General features: G+C 34.4%; 1 long non-coding RNA gene across 1 annotated transcript in view; it reads left to right on the top strand.

Annotated features, from left to right (window-relative positions):
- The window catches only part of LOC136036013 (uncharacterized), a 37,372-nt gene that overhangs the window by 1,991 nt on the left and 21,995 nt on the right, over positions 1–13,386 (top strand). Inside the window, exon 2 of the long non-coding RNA XR_010619603.1 lies at positions 3,954–4,159. This is a non-coding gene — a long non-coding RNA (uncharacterized LOC136036013). The remainder of the gene's footprint in view (positions 1–3,953; positions 4,160–13,386) is intronic.

Genomic DNA, 13,386 nt, shown 5'->3' with positions numbered 1-13,386 from the left:
GCCATATTAGTTACGCGCCATTGTAGCTGTGTCCCTGTGTCCCACCTGTGAATAGAGATAGATATAAATATATATTTTTAACTACGTAAAACATGCGAATATACAACATTCTTCGCTGTCCCATTGTCTGTGCATATAAATAGCATTTATATTCCCTGTGTCCCGGTCGTCATTTGTGTCCTGGTGTCCCAGTTTGTATTTTCTCTTTGAGTGTCCCGGTCTTCATTTATATTCCCTGTGTCCCAGTGTTCCGGTCGTCATTTGTGTCCCGGTATCCCCGTCTGTAATTTCTATTCAAACAATCCCTGTGTCTCAGTCGTCAATTATATATCCCGCCTGTGCCCCCGGCGTCCCCGTTGTAGTTGTGTCCCTGCGTCCCGGTCGTCATTTATATTCCCGGTCGGGATTTGTGTCCGGGTGTCCCAGTCTGTAATTTTTCTTTGAGGTTCCTGGTCGTCATTTATATTCCCTCTGTGTCGGTCGTCATTTGTGTCCCGGTCTGTAATTTATCTTTGAGTGGTTTTTTCTTTTTAGTTTTTTTTTTAGTTTTTCACATTTTTTCAGTTTTTTTTTCTTCTTTATTTTTCAGCGTCACTATGAAGTACATATCGCCGAACCTTTGTTTTTTAACTTAAATCTGGTAGGCATTGATGACCTTATAAAGGTCAAAATCCCAAACCCAATCATCATCGCTATCATTTTCAGTTTTGATATGTTTTGACTCTCGCTTTCCAGGTGGATTTTCATCTAACTGCGTTGTTTTGCGTTCTTTAGCCGCAAGCCTGTTTTCTTGCTGTTCTTGTGATTCCTCGGCACGCTTTCTTTTCTTACTTTCTCTATCAGCTGCAAGCCTGTTTTCTTTCTGTTCTTGTGATTCCTCGGCACGCTTTCTTTTCTTACTTTCTCTATCAGTAGCAAGTTTTTTGGCATAGATTCTTTGAGAAGCTTCCTCGGCTGTTGCCATTGTAGGTCCTTTTTTTAGTTTTTTTAGTTTTTTTAGTTTTTTAGCTTTTTTAGTTTTTTTATTAGTTTTTAGTTTTTTTTTAGTTTTTGCCTTTTTTTAGTTTTTTCAGTTTTTTTTAGTTTTTAGTTTTTTACCTTTTTTTAGTTTTTTTAGTTTTTTAGCTTTTTTAGTTTTTTTTCTTTTTAGTTTTTTTTGTAGTTTTTACCTTTTTTAGTTTTTTTTCTTCTTTTGTATTAGTGTGAAATAATTCAGACGTCATATGCGGACAAACACGACGTCACTCGACAGACAGACAGACAGACATAACCCACAAACAACTTATTTTTATATATATTTATTCATATTTTTTTAGTTTTCTTTTTCTCTTTTATTTTTCAGTTTTTTTCTTTTTTTTAGTTTTTTTCTTTTTTAGTTTTTAGTTTTTTTTAGTTTTTTATCTTTTTTTAGTTTTTTTTTAGTTTTTTTTAGTTTTTTAGCTTTTTTAGTTTTTTTATTAGTTTTTATTTTTTTTGTAGTTTTTGCCTTTTTTTATTTTTTTCAGTTTTTTTTTAGTTATTAGATTTTTACCTTTTTAGTTTTTTACCTTTTAGTTTTTTTTAGTTTTTTAGCTTTTTTAGTTTTTTTTTCTTTTTAGTTTTTTTTGTAGTTTTTACCTTTTTTAGTTTTTTTCTTCTTTTGTATTAGTGTGAAATAATTCAGACGTCATATGCGAACAAACATGACGTCACCTGATCCACAGATCCACACACAGACAACTTATTTTTATATATATAGATTGAAATAAACGTATTTTTACAGCAAAAAGGTTATATAATTTGATTCTTATCTTATTGTCATGTATTTGAGCTTTTGAGATAATCCTATTTATTGACAAACTATGCAATACAACAAATCTGGCTTTCATATAGTGTCCTAATTTTAGAGAATGGCCGAGTGGGTTGGTGCGCTGGATTCGGGATCCCTTGTCTGAGAGGACGCGGGTTCGAATCCCAGTGTACCCAATTCTTCAGTTTGGGACGGGGGTCAGTGGCGTGACTCTGTAAGCTTAGCCAGAGTTGACCCAGCTCTAAATGGGTACCTGGAGAAATCTGGGGAAGGTAAACAGGAAGGGTGTGCGAAAGCACAGGATGGCTGGCCCCCAACCTCCCATTGCACTTCCTGGCTGAAGGGCCAAGAAACGGAGATCAGCACCACCGGTACGGACTGTAAAGTCTAATGCCGTATCCTTTACCTTTTTACCTTATACTATTTTGTTGCAAGGTTTTTGCCTCATTCATAGCTTATTGTCAAGTTAGTTTTTAGGTCGTGTTAAACATTTTTGATTGTGACTTAGTCATCTCCAGTTTATTTTTTCTTTCATAATCTAATTTATCCATGACACAAATGAGTTGCCTTTAAGCATAATACATGGATTGTTACAAGCAGCTTTAAGATCTGTTCATCATGGGACCTTTTATTAGAATCCGCTTAATGTTTTTATTCTTTGTGTGGGCTCTTTTGTACCATTGGAAGGTGTCTTGATATTCTTAATAGTAAGATTTTCAAAATATAGTATGCTTCAAGACAACGTTATTAGCGTGACCTTAAAATAGCATGTTAAAAGTAAGATTTTCAAAACTGTTCTTTGAAGCCATTCCAGCGATAATCACAGACGGTATTTTGGGTTTTTTGAAAGGCTGCAAAACCGGCCAAGGCTGAAGTTTTTGCAAGGGGGTATTCCTTATGCGTAAACCACTTAGAAAATTTTTTTTCACTTTTTTAGTTCTTTAAAGATTAATTACTGTATTTTACCTTGTTTGCCATAGGCCGACAGTTTTTGCCAAATTAATTTATCAGCAAACAAGCAAAACAATGGCGACAAGTGGAGGGAAGACAATAGTCGGCTTGTAGAAATCCGCTTGACGTTTTTCATTCTTTATGTGAGCCCTTTTATGCCATTGAAAGGTGTATTGAAATCATTACTAGTGAGGTTTTTTTAACTATAACATGCTTCAAGACAACATTATTAGCGTCATACTTAAAATGGCATGTTAAAAATAAAATTCTACATAACTGTCCTTTAAACCGACTCTTTTTGCCAAATTAATTTGACATCAAAAATGCAAGGCAATGGCGACAAGTGGAGTGAAGAAAATAGTCGGCCTATGGAAGACAAATGCAAAGACAATTTGTATATTTACAACAAAAAGAGAAAAAGGTATATGGAAGTAGCTCACACTTAAAGAATCTCTTGAGTACAATTTTTGAGCGCATTACAAAGCAAGAATATTTTCTGTTTTGACATGTTCCCTTCTGGACGGTGGAAATTTGAAACTGACAACACAAATAGTTTACAAAGAGAAAGGTCCAACAATATTACTAAGCTAGCAACCCCTAAAAGAAAATAGATTAATCAGCCTCAGAATTCTAATTTATGACAGAAAAGTATTCAATCTATCAACTATACCAAAAAGCTTGTTTTCTCATCGGGGAAACGAAAAAAAAGTACCTAGCATGTGTTGAACGTTTTTCTATCAGACTATTCAAGCACTAAATATTATAAGACTCCAGTGGATTTTAAATCTTACTTTGCCTTTCACAATGCCTTTCCATATATAAATAAATCAAAATGAAAATACATAAATAACATGCACTAATTTTAAATTAACTTTTTAAACCCGTTGCTTATATATTTTGATTTTATTTTATTTAGTTTTTCACACCAGTTGCTACCAGATTGATGCGTTAACCTTTAAGCGAACATTTCCATCTTTCACTGTAAATGTTTCAACCTAACTGACCTAACACAACTTCGCAGACGATGTTAGGTGAATCAAAAGATTAAATCATGAATTTAGGTGAATCAAATCATGAAGAGATTTTTAGCAACTATCTCAACAATGAGAAATTGTCAGATATGACCTTTTGGAGGGGTAGAGACAATTTAACAAATCTTAAAAAATTGAATAAATTTTAAATAAATGTTTACGCACGTTTTCTACTTTTCTAGGTACACTTTCACTGCCTCCGCAACAATTTATAATTAATTAATACGCTAAATAAAGATTACTTTTACCCAAAATACGATCCAGTGGAACTATTCCGAGTAAAACCGAGGGAGACGAAAAGTAGCCTTCACTTCCCTATTTCGGGCAATTTAACTGAGCATATAAAAGATTTATTAGTACTACCACAGACGGAGCTGCAATAAGAAAGGTAAGGAAAAATAAAGCATAATAAAGCATAATAAAATTAGCCTAGTTAGGCTAAGCTAGGCTTAGGTAGGTACTCTTCTTTTTTACGTAGTTCTTCTCACAAACTTGTTTTACCCAAACGATCATGTACAGCAGCCCAGAGGTCTCCTGTTTATCAATCAATTATATTATTTAACTCCATCCCTCCAGATGTCCCTCTTTGTCTTTCTGCAAAGGCAATTTTTCGTCGGTTCTTTTCTGTTTAGTAATTTATCTCTCTCTTCTTTGATTTTATTTTCCCTGTTTTTTCTTTTCCTATTGTTTCTCCTATTTAGAATTCTTTCCAATTGATAATTGGGAAGAGAAAAGAATTTTCTCTTCTATTCTTTTTGAAATTATTTTCAGGAATCTTCTCAACTTGTAAAGTCCTTCTTTTAGTGCATTAATACTGTGTTGTATGGTCCATAACAAGCAAAGCTTCTTGGGATGAATAACGTTTGTAATATCGTTTTAGTATGAATAAAATGATTGATTGATGATTGAACAAATCGGTAACCCCTAAAGGCAACTACACTTTCAAAGGAAAGCTATAACCTCTTTTGCTAACCTCTATTGCTAAAAACCATACATTTGCATATGGACATCTTTGTCGTTAAAATTTGAATTCCCAGATGCTCCTAGTTTTTCGGTATACATGTGTTTATGTGAATTGCTACTGTATTAAGTTAAACATTCAGATTTAGTTTTAACTGACCTTGGTATTTTAAGAGAATTCTCTTATTTCCTGCTATCATAGTTTTAAACAACGGGCTAGAAAGGCCATAGTAGCATGGAAACCTTTTTTTTTTCAAATTTGGCCATAGAACACACGTTACCTACATATTCATCAAATTTCTTTGTTGTTATTTTTTAATGAGTCAATTGTTAGAATAGTTAATTTGGGTATAAAACACTCCCAGGCAATAAACCAGGCACTAGAATTAAGCAAAAGCATTGCAACATTACAGTCAATGCTAGTGAGAAATTTGTTCCTTGATGGAATTCGTTTTCTTCATTCTTTTGAATTGAAATTTCTTTTTATTTATGTTTCAATTGAAGTGGAGTAACTCAACTATATAATGAAATTTTGTATTTATATTTTGTCTTTACATGAATTCCACACTATTTTTCGTCCGCGGTGTAACTCAATTAGCTCTTTGTTGTTTATATATTGCTACATGTACTTACCAATCATATATTTATGTATTTATTTTTATGTATTTTTTATTTTATTTATTTTTATAAATTCATTTTACTTTTATAAATTTATTTTATTTATCTATTTATTTTATTTATTCATTGTATTTATTTTTATCTTATGTATCTATTTTTCCTCTCCAAAATTCAACGCACTCAAGTTACGCCTTATGTTCGGTTTCCTTTTTTGCTTAGTTGTTTTTTGGTTATTCAGTTTGGCTTAAAGTCTTCAGCTGATAAAAAAAATGAAAAGATTTTAACTAAAATTAAGGAGCAGCATTCAAACATATAAGAAACCTTATGTTTGGTTTCCTTTTTTGCTTAGTTTTTTCTTGGTTATTCAGTTTTGGGTTAAAGTCTTTAGCTGATAAAAAAATAAAAACTTTTTTAACTAAAATTAAGGAGCAACACTGAAACATATAAAAAGCATTATATTTGGTTTCCTTTTTTGTTTAGTTTTTTCTTGGTTATTCAGTTTGGCTTAAAGTCTTTAGCTGATAAAAAAATTAAACATTTTTAACTAAAATTAAGGAGCAACATTAAAACATACAAAAAGCCTTATGTTTGGTTTCCTTCTTCGCTTAGTTTTTCTTGGTTATGCAATTTGGCTTAAAGCCTTTAGCTGATAAAGAAATAAAACATTTTTAACTAAAAGTAATGAGCAACATTAAAACATATAAAAAGTAAAAATTATTCTGTACGTGAGTGGGCTTCCCCTTTTCACACTCTAGATCTTTTTCGTGAAAGTTATAATTTTTGTCACAGTTCTTCAAGAAAGACTGATCAAACACAATGCCCTTTTAGTATGAATGAGAAGTATTTTTAGATCTTTAAGACTATGGCGTAAGGATTTAGGGCTGAAGAAAGGACAGCCCATTTCATATGCGGTATAGTTTCTGTTCGTCTTAAGTTTTTAAGCTGCTCCTTACTTTCAGCGGAAAAAACTTGTTTTTTCATTTCATTTTGTGTCGTTTTTCAATTCATACCAGGAAATCCCACCCACCCTGTGTAACAGTTCTATGGCAGAGTTTCCCCCGGAAAATTTCCTCCTCGCTGAAATTTCCCCTCCGTACATAAGATTACTCCGAAAAATCTCCGTATATTTTCCAATTACAAATAGAGTACTAAATGTGAACAATATTAGTCAATTGTGTAACTTGCAGCCCATTCTTCAGGGTCTATGGAAGGTCACGTTAAAACTGAAAGAATAGTAACTGTACCTGTCATTGGGAAAAAGCCTTTGGGAGGGGGGCTAGTTGGCTTCCAATCGCTTAAAAATGCCAAAAGATGTTTTTATTTCTGTTCAATTGAGCTCTCTTCCAGTTTTCTAGGACCACTGGCTTGATACGGTCATCCCTGGAAAAAATAATAAAATAAACGCGTATCCTTGATCGGTGTTCTGGCAAATATACAAAATTTCACAAATTTGTAGATAGGAGCTTAAAACCTTTACAGTTGTGTTCCCTAATAAACTGAATCTAATGGCGTGACTTACATTAAGATCAGTTGAATTTTATGGGTTGTTTTCCACGAAAATCAGGCAATTTTTCTCATGCTCTTAGATTTTGATGAGTAAAATTAAACTTAATGCATTTAATGTATATGTAATCAGTAAAAAAAAAATTCTTTTTATGTATTTATTCCTATCAAAACTCTGATTTTTTTTTTATTTTCTGTTACTAATGGGCCGAGTTTATCCTTAATTAAAGTTCATTACCACGAACGGTTATATTTATCTGAGTGACGAATCAGAATCAATTAAAAGTCATTTGAAATTGAATTGATCAAATGTTAGAATGAGAAAAATTGAACACATATAAGTTAGGAAGGGGAACGTAAATTTACTGCATGAGTTTTGACAATTCCTTTTTCTAAATGGTAATATTCACAGGAGGAATACATTCTGTCTCCCTAAACTCTTAAGTTACCCAGTATAGATGGATAAACTTTGAGATCTTCAGCAAACAGTGTATTTCATAGTTCCAAAAAAATGCTGCTGAAACTATGCTAGGCCTCGATTTCATAATATACAAAGTTGTTCAAATTTATCAAAGATTATGAGGTTAATTGTTCAATGGACAAGAAACCAAATTAAATAACATCACGCAGTGAAAACAAACGACTCTTAGAATCATCAAGGCTCAGGGTCTTTTTTTCAAAGTTGAAGAAAGTTTGCTAGATTTGAAAGATAAGTCCGCGAAACAAGATTAGATTATTAGAAGCTACAGCGATGACAGTGGTCAAATATGGTTCTGAAGGATGGGCACTCCGAAAAACAGACCGAGAATTGATAGATGTTTTTTTAGAAAAATTGCCAAAGGATCGTTTTGGGCTCCCGGCTAACTGACTGTATTTCAAACAGTAGGCTGTACGAAAAGTGTGGTTCAATCCCAATTTCTAGGATTATAATGAAAGAAAAGTTGATATGGCTTGGGCACGTTCTGTGGATGAAGGATGACAGATTGCCGAAGATGGTCCTTTTCAGGAGGCCACTTAGGGCTAAAAGGAAAGAAGGATGTTCACTGCTGGGGTGAGAGGATGTCGTAAAGAAAGAATTAAGGAAAATAAGTGGAGCTGATAACCCCCGTGCCTTTCAAGACCAGGAAAGAATTTGCACTTTACTGAAAATATATAAAAGCCTGTAGGTTGGTTTGCTATTTCTATGTTGGAGAAAGTTTTTCAGCAATTTTTAATCCTGATACAAAAAGTCTTTTATTTAATTTTTTGCCTCCTGAAGTTAGGCTGAAAATAAAACTTAATATCATTTCCAGAATATTTTATCTAGGCTTGTTGACAACCTGGACACAAACGCGTGCTTTTTATTTATTTAAATTGCAAGAGCAGGAATAGTCATAGTAGTAGCCCCGAAAGTTTCATTTTAATAACCCCAGTAGTTTTCGATATATTTCTCAGGTGTCTTATTGGCAACCAAACACACAATACCTTTTGATTTGGTTTTACTGCAACATCTAGATTTAAAGCATATTGGGCCAATTGCATAATTATGGGGGGTTGACACGCCCACTATTCCTAGAGACATAGTTGCTGAACGTTCTTCTATACTGAACAAAATAGCTGTCTATTAGTTTTGAGTGGACGTATTAGTAAAATTTATGGGCCTTGGAAAAGGGCTGCTATCCCTCCAATCTCTTTTTGCTCTTAAATAGGGCACTATAGCTTTTAATTATGAGTCAAATTGACAATGATAAGTTTCAATAATATTTCTTGCTATTATAGAGGGGTGTTGACTATGATATTGCCTATACGCCATTTTGAAAACCTTCATGCATACATTTTTTTCGTTTAATTGAAACTCCCTCTAAACATTGCCTAATATTTTCACCTTAATACTCAGAGCATCATTAGTTACAGTAACTGTAATAGTAGTACTAATAGCATACACGAAGTGCCTTCTGGCTAGTTAAGAATCCGCGCCAACTTACCCTTAAAGGTCTAACTGAAAAGCGTAAGCGGTTCTTAAGATATCGCTCTGTAACCTTTTTGAAAGCCCATATGCTCATAGTTTGTTTTGATATAGCTCAACATCCGCCTAAATGTTCCATAAAAGTTTCACATTTATACCCTAAAATTGCTTAGTAGCAATAGTTGTAGTAGTATCCGTAGCAGTATGTGCGCTGCAGCTTTGGTTTCTTCAACATGTCCTTTAACACACCCTCAAAGTTTCAAACTTCCATTTTTAACCAAATGAACAGCCTCTAAAGTTTATGCTACCATCCTTTCCATAAGAACCTTAAATGCCCTGGGGACAAAAGTTACAACCCTCGCCGTTAGGCTCGGGTTAGCTGCCCTCTGATAACTTTGACTCTTAAAAATGGCACTAGAACTCTATATTACAAACCCAATGAGTCCCCTTGAAAGCATATATGACCACCCTTTCTCTAAGAACCTTATGTGTCCCCATGGCATAACTTACTACCCTTGCCCTGAGAGCTGTAGGGGGGGGGCTTTCTCACAGACATAATTTCTGTACACGATTAACAAAAGTGTTATCTATAAATTTTGAATGGAGGTGTTCAGGGAAATAATGATGGAGGAGGGGGGGGCTGGTTACTCTCAAATCAAAGGGAAGCGCTCTTTACGCTAAAGTTTTACTCTTTCTCTTAACTCTACTTTTTAAAACAGTAAAAAACTTTAGCGTAAAGAGTGGGGCGTTGATGAGGAAGCAGCCTCTTTCATATACGATATTATTTCAGTTCGTTTTAAGTTTTAATGTCGCTCCTTACTTTCCGTTCTAAAAACTTGTTGTTTTTTATTTAATTTCTGAACGTTTTTGAATCAATGCATGTTTTGATTTTGGCTCTCCGCAGATGAATAATTAAAACGAAATTTGCATATTTATTTTTTTGGCTAATTGGCTTTCTCATAGTTTTGATCGAATTTATTTTGAGAATAAAAGGAGCGGGAGAGGAGGCCTAGTTGCCCTCCGAGTTTTTGGTTACTTAAAAAGGGAACTAGAACTTTTAATTTTTTACTAATGTTTTTATTAGTAAAAGATATACGTAACTTACAAATTAGCTTACGTAACAAACTTCTGTATTTTCATGTTTTTATTACGTATATGAAGGGGTTCACCCCCTCGTCAGTACCTCGCTCTTTACACTAAAGCTTAAATCTTGTCCCAATTTCTTAAGAATGACCCCTGAACCACAAAAGCCATAGAATAAATAGTTGAAATTACTAAAAATGCTTTAGCGTAAAGAGCGAGGTATTAAGAGGAGATGAGCCCATCATATGTGTAATAATTTCTTATCCTTTTAAGTTTTAATGCTTCTTCCTAATTTCAGTTGAAAAAAACTTTTTCATATTTATTTTTTCATTGTTTTTTTTTTAATAATGCTAGAAAATCCTGCGCCCCTTGATGAAACTCTTCTTCCCCCATCACAAATTCCTCCAAGGAAAGTTCCCCCGACATACCCCTGTCTTATCAACCCCCCCCCCCAACATGAAAAACCCCAAAAAACGTCTGTACACTTCCAAATAACCATTACTATATGTAAGCACTGGTCAAAGTTTGTAATTTGTGGCCCCTCCCAAGGGGACTCTGGGGGAGTAAGTCGTCCCCAAGGACATAGCTATAAGGTTTCTTGAATACGCTTAATAAAATGGCTATCTCAGAATTTTGATCCGGCGACTTTGGGAAAACGATTAGTGTGGGAGGGGCCTAGGTGCCCTCCAATATTTGGCCACTTAAAAAGGGCACTGGAACTTTCCTTTTCCATTAGAATGAGCCCTTTTCTCAATATTCTAGGACTACTGGCTCGATACGATCACCCCTGGGAAAAAAACCTTGCAAAAAAAAATAAAACAAAAAAAACAAACAAACAAATAAACACGCATCCGTGATCTGCCTTCTGGCAATTAAATAAAAAAAACTAGTTTTTTTAACTGAAAGTAAGGAGCGACATTAAAACTTAAAACGAACAGAAATTACTCCGTATATGAAATGGGTTGTCCCCTCCGCAGTCCCACGCTCTTTACGCTAAAGTTTGACTCTTTGCCACAATTCTACTTTTTAAAACAATGAAAAACTTTAGCGTAAAGAGCGTGGGACTGCGGAGGGGACAACCCATTTCATATACGGAGTAATTTCTGTTCGTTTTAAGTTTTAATGTCGCTCCTTACTTTCAGTTAAAAAAACTAGTTTTTTTTATTTAATTTCTGAACGTTTTTGAATTAATGCATGTTTGATTTTGGCTCTCCGCACATAAATTATTGAAATGAAATTAGTATATTAATTTTTTTTGGCTAAATGGCTTTCTCTTAGTTTTGATCAGACGATTTTGAGAAATAAGGGGTGGGGAAGGAGGCCTTGCTGCCCTCCAATTTTTCGGTTACTTAAAAAGGCTACTAGAACTTTTAATATTCAACGAACGTTTTTATTAGTAAAAAATATACGTAACTTAAGAATTAACTTACGTAACAAACTTTTATATTCTTATATTTTTATTATGTGTACGAGGGGGTTTGTACCCTCGTTAATACCTCGCTCTTTACACTAAATCGTAAGTTCTGTCCCAATTCTTTAAGAATGACCCCTGAATCAAAAAGGCCGTAGAATAAATAGTTGAAATCACTAAAAATATTTTAGCATCAAGAGCGAGGTATCTATCTCCTCCTAAATACCTCGCTCTTTATTCTAAAGTATTTTTAGAACCCCTCATATGCGTAATAATCTCTGTTCGTTTTAAATTTCAATGCTATTCCTTACTTTCATTTGAAAAAACGTTTTCATGTTTATTTTTTCACTGTTTTTTTTATAGTAATGCTAGAAAATCCTGCGCCCTTTTCATTGAATTTTTCTTCCCCCGTGACATATTCCTCAAAGGAAAGATCCTCCCACAAAGCCCTCTCCCATCAACCCCACCCCCCAAACCAAAAAATCCCCATGAAAACGTCTGTACACTTCCCAATAACCATTACTATATGTAAACACTGGTCAAAGTTTGTAACTTGCAGCCCCTCCCTCAGGGATTGTGGGGGAGTAAGTCATTCCCAAAGACATAGTTATTATGGTTTTCGACTATGCTGAACAAAATGGCTATCTTAAAATTTTAATCTGTTGACTTTTAAAAATGAGCATGGGAGGGGGCCTATTTGCCCTCCAATTTTTCGGTCACTTAAAAAGGGCACTAGAACTTTTCCTTTCCGTTAGAATGAGCCCTCTCGCGACATCCTAGGACCACTTGGTCGATAAGATGACCCCTGGGAAAAAAAAAAAAAAAAAAAAATAAATAAACACGCACCCGTGATTTGTCTTCTGGCAAAAAATACAAAATTCCACATTTTTTAGATAGGAGCTTGAAATTTTTGCTATAGAGTTCTCTGATATATCGAATGCGATAGTGTGATTTTCGTTAAGATTCTATGACTTTTAATGGATGTTTCCCCCTTTTTTCCAAAATAGGGCAAATTTTCTCAGGCTCGTAACTTTTGATGACAAAGACTAAATTAATTGAAACTTAATATTTAGAATCAGCGTAAAAATTCGAATCTTTTGATGTATCTTTTAGTATCAAAATTCCGTTTTTTAGAGTTTCGTTTACTATTGAGCCGGGTCGCCCCTTACTACAGTTCCTTACCACGAACTGTTTGAAAAGAAAATAATTCGGTATTTCGAGGCTTCTGACATTATTACTCCTTTGCGGAAGTTAGGCTCAAAATTGAAAAAGGATTATAGTTTTTCTCTGGGCCCCTTCCACCTCTTAGTTCGTTTATTTTCCCGTTAGTTTTCACCTGTTTTCGCTTTATAGTTGTGTTATCTCTTAGCAGTAGTTATGGTTGTGGTATATATGTTTTATCGCTCGTATAGTTGTGTTATTTTCAAATTATACTCCATAATAGAGAGGCTCCGAACACCCAGCATTGTATATTAAGCTCTTAATTTGACGTTTTTTTCTAACGTGACCAGATTTGTCCTGCGCCCTTTTCATTGAATTTTTTTTCCCCCATGGCATATTTCTCCAAGGAAAGATCCTCCCACATAGCCCCCTCCCTCAACCCTACCCCCAAAACCAAAAAAATCCCCCTGAAAACGTCTGTACACTTTCCAATAACCATTATTATATGTAAAGACTGGTTGAAGTTTGTAACTTGCAACCCCTCCCCCAGGGACTGTGGGGGAGTAAGTCATCCCTAAAAACATAGTTATTATGATTTTCGACTATGCTAAACAAAATGGCTATCTCAAAATTTTGATCCGTTGACTTTGGGAAAAAAATGAGCGTGGGAGGGGGCCTAGATGCCCTCCAATTTTTTTGGTCACTTAAAAAGGGCACTAGAACTTTTCATTTCCGTTAGAATGAGCCCTCTTGCGACATTCTAGGACCACTTGGTCGATACGATGACCCCTGGGAAAAAAAAAAAAAAAAAAAAAAAAAAACAAACAAATAAACACGCACCCGTGATTTGTCTTCGGGCAAAAAATGCAAAATTCCACATTTTTGTAGATAGGAGCTTGAAACTTCTACAGTAGGGTTCTCTGATACGCTGAAT

This window comes from Artemia franciscana, chromosome 15, assembly GCF_032884065.1.
Source record: "Artemia franciscana chromosome 15, ASM3288406v1, whole genome shotgun sequence".
Lineage (NCBI taxonomy): Eukaryota > Metazoa > Arthropoda > Branchiopoda > Anostraca > Artemiidae > Artemia > Artemia franciscana.
The sequence above is the reverse complement of the archived record's forward strand: the minus strand, read 5'-3'. Positions and strand labels throughout refer to the sequence as shown.